The sequence below is a fragment of the Hevea brasiliensis genome, chromosome 4 (assembly GCF_030052815.1).
Source record: "Hevea brasiliensis isolate MT/VB/25A 57/8 chromosome 4, ASM3005281v1, whole genome shotgun sequence".
NCBI classification, from domain to species: domain Eukaryota; kingdom Viridiplantae; phylum Streptophyta; class Magnoliopsida; order Malpighiales; family Euphorbiaceae; genus Hevea; species Hevea brasiliensis.
The window spans coordinates 56,156,472-56,168,715 of record NC_079496.1 but is presented as its reverse complement, the minus strand read 5'-3'; positions in this window follow the sequence as shown (position 1 = coordinate 56,168,715).

Genomic DNA, 12,244 nt, shown 5'->3' with positions numbered 1-12,244 from the left:
TGATCAAATTGTGTATGAATTGGCAATACGGTATTCTTAAACTATTTGACTAAATTGTGTTATTATGAATTTTGATAATTTGTGAATTGGAGTTTAAATTCCTTATGACATTCATTGTCTTAAATTTAACTATGGTTTTACGTATCCACTATTTATATGGTTTATGAATTATGATTTAAAGTTGTATTTAGTTAATGTTGTGCACCACTGAGACATTGTCTCAATGATAGCTTTTTATTGATGTTGCAGGTAGACAGACAGACTAGGCTGCTAGTACCGCCAGCGAGAGATTTTTGGGTATAGTGAGTATATCACAGTTGGCATTTTGTACTGTAATGTATATTCACTGTATGTATATTTTGTTTTGGTTTTGAGCAGTTGTAAATTCAAATTGTACCTTGAAGTTGTAAATTAATTATGAGTTATTTGACTTGTAAAAATTGTATTATATTTCCTTATCTCAGACTTTGAAAAATTTCTATGGATTTGAATTGAGAAAAATGTTGTGTTGAGAAGTATGTTGGAGTTGAGATTTGGAAATATATTGAAGTGTGCTTTTTACAGGTTTTCTAAAGAATTGTTTTGTCCAAAATACAGATGGCACTCTGCCAAAATTTTTTCAGAAATTCGAAATAATCCAAAGGAGTTAGCTATTTCACTTCAGTTCACAAAAGTTTTTAATACCTGTAAATAGTGCTCACCACTGTAAAAGAAGTAAGAAAAGTTTTTAAAATCCCTTGTAGTGTATTTAATGGGTTATCAGTAGACGGAGTTGGTAATTCATTAGGTATACTACGGGATCATGTTATGCCTTACAGAGGGGTAGGGTGTGACAACATGGGTGAAAGAAAAATGATTGGACCAGAAATTTTTCAACAGACTGAAGAGAAAATCAGGCTGATCAGAGATCGACTTAAAACTGCATCAGACCATCAGAAGTCCTACATTGATTTGAAGAGAAGGGATATTGAGTATGCAGTGGGTGACAGAGTATTCCTCAAGGTTTCTCCTTGGAAGAGAATTATGAGATTCGACAGAAAGGGGAAACTAAGTCCTCGTTTCATTGGGCCATATGAGGTTCTAGAAAGAGTGGGTCCTTTGGCATATCGTTTGGCACTACCTCCAGAGTTGGAGAAGTTACCTAATGTCTTCCATGTGTCTATGTTGAGGAGGTATCGATCAGACCCATCTCATGTACTACCAGTAGAAGAAATTGAAGTAAATCCAGACCTCACATATGAGGAAGAACCCATAAAGATTCTAGCTTATGAAGTGAAGTAGCTACGGAATAAGCAGATGCCATTAGTAAAAGTGCTGTGGAATATCATTCGGGCCAGGAGGCTACTTGGGAACGAGAGGAGGACATGAGGAGACAACACCCACAGCTGTTCAGAGATTGATACCAGGTAAAATTTCAAGACAAAATTTATTTAAGGGGGAGAGAATTGTAACACCCCTATTTGTATAGCCTGGTATATTTCACTGTTTCGGTGACCGGAGTCGGTCCGGACAATTAAGGGGATTAAAACCATACTTAAGACAACTAGAGAAGCCATAAATACAAATAATTAGTAATATTCAATTAGTTAAGTATAAACAAGAAAAACAGAACATAAGAGGTTAAACGAGCCGAGAGTCACAGCGATGGGTGACCTTCTTGGGAACGACTGCGAAGTCATTTTAAACTCAAATTTCGAACCGTAAAATGCGACGCTGCGATCCTTAGGACCCTTATAAACACAGTGGAAAAGAGAAAATCACGAAAAAGAACTGTTAAGCCAGTCAAATAATTAGGTCAGGGAGCCGGAAGAAATATGGAATTATTTGCAAACCGGGTTGAACCGGCAAAGGGCAATTTGGTCAATTGACCCCGAGAGCTGACTCCTGACCTAACTGTCAAATAAAATCGGAGAAAAGAAAATTTCAGAATCGAGAATTAAATTAAAGAACTAATAGAAAAAAAAGAAAAAGAAGAGAAAATGAAAAAGTTAAAAAGGTGTAGGAAGATGACATCATGCATGATGCCATAAGTCATATAATTAATAAATTAATTAAATTGATTTTTGGTCTTCCATAAGATAAAGACATAAAGAAATAAAAAGAAAAAAAAATCATTTTGGTCATCTTTTTCCCTTGTTGCCGCCTCACCTCTCTCTCTCCATTCTTTCACCTTGTCCACCATTGTTAAGGGAAAAAAAAGCTTGAATTTCCCTACCCTATCCCATAAATTCACAAAGTCTCAACACAAAAATTTCTCCTTACATGTTGAGGAATCATTAGAGAGTAAAAAGAAGAAGAAAGACTTGAAGAAAGGGAAGCCTAAAAACCCTCCAAGCAAGGTTAGTAATGCAAACTCCAAATTTTTAGTTTAATTAGTGTATATATGGCATCAAGAACTTGTAAATAAACTTAAAATAAAAAAAAAATATGTGGGGAGGACCAAACTGAAATTTCGGCCAGCTTGAAGGGGGAGGGGTATGATTTGCATAGTTTGATGGATTTGAATGAGTATATAAACCCCAATTAACTTAGTGATTATAGTTAAAAGCATTAAATGTAGTTAAATACAACAATTTAGTAAGTTAGGGTTTTGGGACTTAGGGTTTATGAACCAAAAATGTAAGAAATGAGTAAATGGTGTCGTTGACCTATTGTGAAGTGAAAAATGGTCATTTATGACCAAATGAGTTGTGATGGAATGATTGGAATTAAAGCTAAATTCGGAGGGAGTGTGGTCATGCTACTGGTAGCATGACCAAGTCAACTTTGAAGGACCAAAAATGAAATTTTACAAGTGCAATTGATATGGGACCAATTGGGGATGCAAATAGACATAAAATGACACAATTTTCATTTCGAAACCATGCCCAAAAAGTGATCAAAACCTAGTGAACAAATTGACCAAATTTGGATAAGTGCAGGCTGCCCTGTACAAACTGACCAAATGAACAGTGTTTGTTCATTTGGTCATAACTCGAGCTAGGCAGGTCCAAATGATCTGAAAGATTACCAGTGGTTAGATGAGATATAGACCTAAAACTTTCATGAAGAACACAAATCCAAATTCTGTCAGCAACCAAGTCGTTTGACCACCCCAAGTTGGTGACCCAAAACTGCCAGCACCAAAATTGCCCAGAAAATCTAGGTTGTTTTCAATCCGGCAGCCATGGTTCAAATGGCCATAACTTGAGCTAAAAAACTCCAATTGGGGTGATTCAAAAATGAGAATAAACTTACGATAATAAGGAACATTTTCTATGAAGGAAGTTTTGCCAAATTCCAACAGTAGAATGACCAATGGAACAGTGCAATTAGGGATGCCAAAACTGAAAATTTGACAATTTTGCCTAAAAGACTTAAGCTTCGAAAAAATGACCAAAACCAACAAATTTAATGACCAAAATGTGGTATGTGGGTGCAGTTGGAGTTCCCATACCTATTAAGCCTTAAAAAGTCAATAATTTGACTTGAATAGTGTAGTGAATAGTTGTAACACCCTCCCGATAACCACTCCGTACATCCTACTGTTCCGGTGACCGGTGTCGGTCCGGACAGCTAGAACGCCCGGAAAAATAATTAAACTTAAGAGAGGGACCATAATTAACTCAAATATTAATAAGAAACACTTAGTAAAAATTTTAGAAATAAAATACAACCAAGTCAAACGAGCCAGTGCCCAAGCGATGGATAACCGGAGGGAAGTTGCGGTTCTCACAACGAGGAGCCCTAGACCCAGGGGAAAAATTATAAAATAATTTTTGGGACTCCAGAGAAGGGTCATTGAGGTTCCTATGGCATTAGAATGCCAAGAAAATACCTAGAAAAATTTTTCAATCGGTAAAGACAATTTTGACCCGTTAAGCCAAACGGAGGGCATTTTGGTCATTTCGCCTTCAGAGGTGATTTTTGGCCGACTTGTCCAGTTGAGTAAATAATTAATATGACATAAAATATGAATAACATTACTAGAAATTAAATTGAAATTGAGTAGTGATGAAAAGAAAAGAAAAATCAAAGAAAAGCTCATTTATGACATCTTGATGATGTCATTTATAAAGTATGACCAATCACAATTAAGCTATCCTTTGACTAACAAATAAAAGAGACTAAACAAGACCAAAATAACAAAATTGCAGTAGCCCTCTCCCTCCCCAAAAAGCCAGCCGAAACCTAACTCCATGGCCACCCTCCATTGAAGCTTTTTCAAGCTTTAGATTTCTATCACTTCCACCATATTTCTCTAACCTCTCTTCATTAAAATTTTACCCTACACCTTAAACAAGCTTTTGGCAGCCTAGAAAGTGAAGGAAAGTGAAGTTTTGAGTGAGGAAAAATCTGCCCTAATCAAGGTTAGTGCATTAGATACTTAAAACTCCTTATTTTCATGATTTGCAACTTGAATTGAGTAAGAATTGTAACTAAAATGAACAAGAATTATGTGTACACATACTATGACTTTTTGGCAGCCCTTGTGAAGGAATTATTTTGATTGTTTTGATGGACTTAAAGTGGGCTATAGATCAAGTTTAAACCATGTGTGTATGTGATTATTGAAGGAGCTAACAATTAAGGTGTTGTGAAAACCTATAATGGAACTAGGGTTTTGAAGAATGAAAAATTGGCTTGGCTTGGGAAATTATTAGAGCACATTTTAATGGTCAATTAGTGACCATTTTAGGTAAGTTGACCATAATTAGAACTGGAAAATAGTATGGTAAATTGAAGGTGAAATCTGCCATAGATGGCAAAGAATGGGTGAGATTTCAGTCCAATTACACAGCCATAACTTTGGCTGTGTTGGTCCAATTGGTGTTTGGCCAATTGGACATGAAACTAGGCTTATAATGGCACATTTTTGCTGAAGAAACCATGCCCAAAAGACCAAAGCAAGAGGACCAAAACTTGGCCCCAATCCGGACACCCTGCAACTGATTCTGCATAATTGACCAAATGAACAGACCATAACTCACTGTAGATTTGGTCAATTGATCTGAATTTTTTACAGAAACAATTTAAGAAATAGAAAAACAACTTTCATGAAGGAACCTACCCCAAATTATGGCCAGAACCTAACCCAAATGGCAGTGGAAGTCACTGTTCATGTTACTGTAGATATGGTAATTTCTGCAGAATTCAAATCCGGCCAGCTGTGGTTTTTGGACCATATCTGGAGCTACAAAACTCCAAATGGAGTGATTCAAAAAAAGAAATTCAACTAGACAAAATAAAGAACAACTTTCATGTTTTACATTTCTTCAAATTCCCACAGCAACAGTGTCCAATGGAACAGTGAAATTGACTCACCAAAACTGAAAATTCTGCTTGTGTTGGTTTAAACTTGAAATGGTATTAACACTTAATGCCAACAAGTTTTAAACACAAAATGTGGTATGTTGGGAGTGCCAAAGTCAATGTACATATTTTCTATCCAAAAGTCAACATTTTTGTTGACCAATGAGGTGAATAGTAACACCAAAACATGAAATTCACAAATTGAAGAATTTAAAAGTTTCAAATGCCCTAGTATACCTAACAAGATTGGTTTGGATAGTTTGGCATGCCAATAGGGTTCAGTTAGCAGTACTGCACATGGCAATATATCGTTATGTGATTTCATGGCTTTTAGCCATTCTGACCTTGCATTGAGACTTGGCCTTGTGCCTGAGATTATTTACAGCTTGGTAGCTGTTCTGTTGCACACCGGGTGATGCATATGCGACCGATGGTGTGACGGCCCGAGGTATTAGATACCCAGTGCCAGTTTACCCGTTATCCGATCCGATGCGTCTAGTGTAGGTTACTTGGGGCAACCAAATGAATAAAAGTGGACAAAGTAAATAATATACAAATACCAAGCAAATGAAACATATACATTCACTACATATTTAATTTCTTGCTATTTTCTTTTATTATATTATTGCACCACTAAGCATTATTGCTTAGCGCGTTGCTTTTGCCACGCGTAGGTACTGGAGATACAGATCGTAAGCCCAGTAGACCACAGACTGGGTGAGTCCATCCTGCAGTTCTGCACAGTGTCCTTGTCACCTCAACTTCTGCAGTGCATTGGTAGGATATTAGGTGTCATTTTGACATTTTGTAACTTAATTTTGTTTTCTCATATGTAATTAAACTTGTGTAATGTATATTGATGTTTATGTAAATTATGAAAATTGTACTTGTGAATGGAAATGTAAATGTTTACTTGTGATTTATATGTGATCATCACATGTGATGGATGATTGAGAACTGGAATTGAAATGTTGTTGAGATCTTAATGTTGAGAATTTTTTGATAAATTGAAGTTGGGATTGTTTGGAAATTATTTGGAAGTGTTTTTAAACAGGTTCCGAAGAACTGTTTTCTCCATTTTTAGCCGGTACTCCGCCGGATTTTCTTTAAAATTTTCGGAACCCCAAATAAATAATAATTTCGATAAATGGCTTAAATAAATCATATTTCATAAATTAGCTTCAAAAGTATGACACAAATTAAGTAAGGTATATTAGAGTGTGCCAGTACACCGTGTGGCATTACTTACTCGGGTATACTGTACACGGGTAAGGGGTGTCACATTTAGTGGTATCAGAGCACGGTTTAGGCGTTTCTGGGCCTAGATTGAGTCCATACCATGCATTGCATTTGTAAGAGTCGAGGTGACACTAACGCAGATCTGTTTATCTTTCTTATTTTGAATAGGATATGGACCCTTCATCTCAGAGGGCAGTTGAGGAGGAAGTGGAGAGTCATGCTCCACTGCGGTGAGACCGGGGCATGAGAGAATCTGCTCACGACTCAAGCGAGCCTTTCGGCCTCCACAGGCCATGTTCCAGCAAATGGCCGACTTCTTTAGACAAATGGCTGGGGTAATGCCAGCACCACCACCACCACCACTACCACCACCACCACCAGCTCCACAGCAGAAATCACACCTGGAAAGGCTAAGGAAGTTTGGAGCTGTGGACTTCTATGGCAAGAGAGAAGATGACTCTGTTGCAGCCGAGAATTGGTTGAACAGAACAGGCAGAGTACTAAAACAACTTCACTGCACTCCAGAGCAAAACCTGGAAGCTGCCATCTCTTTACTGCAAGATGATGCATATGAGTGGTGGGACACCGTGTCCAGTGAAGTGCAGATAGAAGCTGTAACTTGGGACTTCTTTCTTTCAGAATTTAAGAAGAAATATGTGGGTACTGTATATCTGGAAGAGAGAAGAAGAGAGTTTATTAATCTGAGGCAGACATCGGTGGCGAATATGAGAAGGAGTTTGTTCGATTAAGCCGTTATGGAAGGGAGATAGTCCCTAATGAAGCTGAAAGGTGCAAGAGATTTGAAGAGGGACTAAATGACAACATCAAGATCCAGCTCACTGCCTTGGGAATCACAGAATTTAGCAAGCTAGTGGAAGCTGCAATAAAGGTGGAAAAAGTAAGAATCAGTGAGCAAACCAGAAGGGAAAGACAGCAGAAGAGGGGACCGGGTCAGTCCAGCTCATCTCCTGCATTTGGGAAGAAGTTCAAGGGTCCTCCTGCACAGAGTTCAGCTCACCACGTGGTCGTGGTCACCTGGGGCCCAGGCCACAGTTCACCCCTAGGAGAGGTCAGCTCTCCAGGGATGGGGTTCAGGGGACCAGCCCCAACATCTTCTGCATGTCCGCATTTCCTGAAATGGTGCAAGGGGGAATGTTGGAGAGTAACTGGTGCCTGCTTGAGGTGTGGGTCAACAGAGCATCAGTTGAAGAACTGTCCATGCAGAACTACTACAGCTGCTCCAACACAAGCAGACAGACCTGCTCCTGCACCACCAAGGGGTAGAAGGTCTGGTAAATCCGAAACTGTGGGACCATCTCAGAGGCCTGCATCTGAGCCAGCAGAGAGGCCAGATAACAGACCACCTGCCAGAAATTATGCCTTGAGAGCTCAGGAGGAGCAAGATGCCCCGGACGTCATCAGGGGTACGTTCTCCCTCTACACTACACCTGTGCATGCATTGGTGGATCCAGGATCCACTCATTCATACATCTGTATCAACTTACCCATAGAAAGGGGGATACTAGTAGGGGAGAGTGACCAAGACATTCTGGTCACTAATCCATTGGGTCACAGTGTAGTGGTGAACAAGGTATACAAGTGTTGCCCGTTAAGGATTCAAGGGTATGAATTCTTGGCAGACCTAATTGAGTTACCCTTCCATGAGTTTGACGTGATATTGGGAATGGACTGGTTGTCACGTCATCAGGCAATAGTTGATTGCAAATTGAAGAGAATTTCTCTAAAAACTTCAGAGGGTAATGAGATCACAGTTGTGGGGAAAGGATGATTTCTTGTCCAATGTCATCTCAGCCACAGTTGCAAGAAGAATGATGAGAAAAGGCTGTGAAGCCTACCTAGCACATGTGGTGGATACTAGGCAGGCTAAGCCAAACCTGAGTGACATACCCACAGTGAGAGACTTCCCAGAGGTATTTCCTGAAGAGTTGCCTGGTTTGCCACCAAAAAGGGAAGTTGAATTTGCTATTGAGACACTGCCGGGTACAGCACCCATTTCCATTGCTCCTTATAGGATGGCACCCACTGAATTGAGGGAGTTGAAAACTCAGTTGCAAGAGATGCTTGATAAGGGGTTCATACGCCCCAGTGTGTCACCATGGGGAGCTCCAGTGCTGTTTGTGACAAAGAAGGATGGGACTTTGAGGCTATGTATCGATTACCGGCAGTTGAATAAAGTGACAGTGAAGAATAAATATCCGTTACCTAGAATCGATGATCTATTTGATCAGTTGAAGGGAGCAGGAGTGTTTTCCAAGATTGATCTCAGATCAGGATATCATCAGTTGAGGGTGAAGGATGCAGATGTGCCAAAGACTGCATTCAGGACCCAATATGGGCATTATGAGTTCCTAGTGATGCCCTTTGGCCTAACTAATGCACCAGCGGCATTCACGGACCTTATGAACCGTATCTTCCATCCATACCTAGATCGGTTCGTAGTGGTCTTTATTGATGATATTTTGGTGTATTCCAAGACCAGGGAAGAACATGATGAGCATTTGAGGATTGTTCTGTAAACCCTGAGAGAAAAGAAGCTGTATGCTAAGTTGTCCAAGTGTGACTTCTGGTTGAATGAGATTGCATTCCTTGGACACATAGTGTCAGCTGATGGGATTAGGGTGGATCCCAAGAAAATAGAAGCAGTGATGGAATGGAAGCCTCCCAGAATACAACCGAGGTCAAGTTTCTTGGGGCTAGTAGGTATTACTGAGAAGATTTGTGAAGGGATTTTCCTAATAGCCGCTCCAATGACCAAGTTATTACACAAGAATGTCGATTTGATGGAATGACAAGTGTCAAACCGCTTTGAGAAGTTGAAGGCTATGTTGACAGAGGCACCCGTGTTAACACACCCGGTGTCGAGAAAGGACTTCGTGGTCTACAGTGATGCCTCTCATAATGGGTTAGGGTGTGTATTGATGCAAGAGGGGAAGGTGGTCGCCTATGCTTCCAGGCAGTTAAGGCCACATGAACAGAACTACCCTACCCATGATCTAGAACTTGCAGCAATTATCTTCGCACTGAAGATATGGAGGCACTACTTGTATGGTGAAAAGTGCTACATTTACACGGACCACAAAAGCCTGAAATATTTGCCAACCCAGAAGGAGCTCAACCTTAGACAGAGGCGATGGATTGAGTTCCTGAAGGACTACGATTGTGTAATTGACTACCATCCTGGGAAGGCAAATGTAGTTGCTGATGCTTTGAGCAGAAAATCCATGACAGCTTTGAGATCATTGAATGCCCGTCTATCTTTAATTCGAGATGGAGCTATTTTGGCTGAGTTGCAAGTGAGGCCAAACCTGCTACGGTAGATACTAGATGGGCAAAAGGCAGATGAAAAGTTAATGGATATTATGAGCAAGATCTCAGAGGGAAAAGAAACTGACTATGAGGTGAAAGCAGATGGGTGTCTGTACTACAAAGGAAGACTGTGCGTACCAGATGATGGGGAATTGAAGACCAGTATTCTAAAAGAGGCACACACCAGTGTATATGCTATGCACCCAGGAAGTACAAAGATGTATCATGACCTGAAGTTTCAGTATTGGTGGCCTGGTATGAAGAGGGATATAGCTGACTATGTGACTAAATGCTTGACATGTCAGCAAGTCAAGGCAGAACATCAAGTTCCATCGGGTTTGCTACAGCCTATACGCATACCTGAATGGAAATGGGATCGGGTCACCATGGATTTTGTAAGTGGTCTACCCCTCACCCGGAAGAAACATGATGCAGCATGGGTGATAATTGATAGATTGACAAAGTCAGCACACTTTCTGCCAGTTAGGACTGACTACTCACTGGAGAAGTTAGCAGAATTGTATATCAGTGAGATAGTTAGACTGCATGGAATTCCACTTTCCATCATATCTGATCGAGACCCAAGGTTTACATCAAGATTCTGGAAGAAGTTGCATGAGTCCTTGGGTACACAACTCCACTTCAGCACAGCTTTCCATCCTCAGACGGATGGACAATCAGAAAGAGTAATCCAGGTAAACAATTGAAACCAATGGAATTGATACAAATATTGAACTGAAATGATAATAATAACATGAAATATATGTCAGGTCCTTGAGGATACGCTGAGGAGTTGTGCCATTGAGTTTGAGGGAAGTTGGGATAGATACCTCCCACTGGCAGAATTTGCATACAACAATAGCTACCAAGCTAGCATCCAAATGGCCCCATATGAAGCACTGTATGGGAGAAAATGTAGAACTCCAGTGTGCTGGACTGAATTGGGCGAAGACAAACTGGTAGGGCCAGACCTGGTGAAACAGGCTGAGGAGAAGGTAAAGATAATCAAAGCCAATCTGAAAGTTGCCTCAGACAGATAGAAATCTTATGCCGACCTGAAGAGAAAAGAAATAGAATATGTGGTTGGTGACAAAGTGTTCCTCAAGGTGTCACCATGGAAGAAAGTGTTGAGGTTTGGAAGAAAAGGTAAGTTGAGCCCTAGGTTCATTGGCCCATATGAAGTCATTGAACGTGTGGGTCCAGTGGCCTATAGGCTAGCTTTACCACCAGAGCTGGACAAGATCCATAATGTGTTCCACGTGTCTATGCTCAGAAGATACCGCTCAGATCCTTCACATGTCATCTCCAGAGAAGAAATTGAAATACAGCCGGATTTGACATATGAGGAAGAACCTCTACGGATCCTAGCTCGGGAAGTAAAAGAATTAAGGAACAAGCAGATTCCACTGGTGAAAGTGCTTCGGAGGCACCACAACACTGAGGAGGCAACTTGGGAAAGTGAAGAAACGATGAGGCAACAGTTCCCTCAACTGTTTGCATCAGGTAAATTTCGAGGACGAAACTTAAATTAGAGGGAAGAGTTGTAACACCCTCCCGGTAACCACTCCGTACATCCTACTGTTCCGGTGACCGGTGTCGGTCCGGACAGCTAGAACGTCCGGAAAAATAATTAAACTTAAGAGAGGGACCATAATTAACTCAAATATTAATAAGAAACACTTAGTAAAAATTTTAGAAATAAAATACAACCAAGTCAAACGAGCCGGTGCCCAAGCGATGGGTAACCGGAGGGAAGTTGCAGTTCTCGCAATGAGGAGCCCTAGACCCGGGGGAAAAATTATAAAATAATTTTTGGGACTCCAGAGAACGGTCATTGAGGTTCCTATGGCATTAGAATGCCAAGAAAATACCTAGAAAAATTTTTCAATCGATACAGACAATTTTGACCCGTTAAGCCAAACGGAGGGCATTTTGGTCATTTCGCCTTCAGAGGTAATTTTTGGCCGACTTGTCCAGTTGAGTAAATAATTAATATGACATAAAATATGAATAAACATTACTAGTAATTAAATTGAAATTGAGTAGTGATGAAAAGAAAAGAAAAATCAAAGAAAAGCTCATTTATGACATCTTGATGATGTCATTTATAAAGTATGACCAATCACAATTAAGCTATCCTTTGACTAACAAATAAAAGAGACTAAACAAGACCAAAATAAAAAAATTGCAGCAGCCCTCTCCCTCCCCAAAAAGCCAGCCGAAACCTAACTCCATGGCCACCCTCCATTGAAGCTTTTTCAAGCTTTAGATTTCTATCACTTCCACCATATTTCTCTAACCTCTCTTCATTAAAATTTTACCCTACACCTTAAACAAGCTTTTGGCAGCCTAGAAAGTGAAGGAAAGTGAAGTTTTGAGTGAGGAA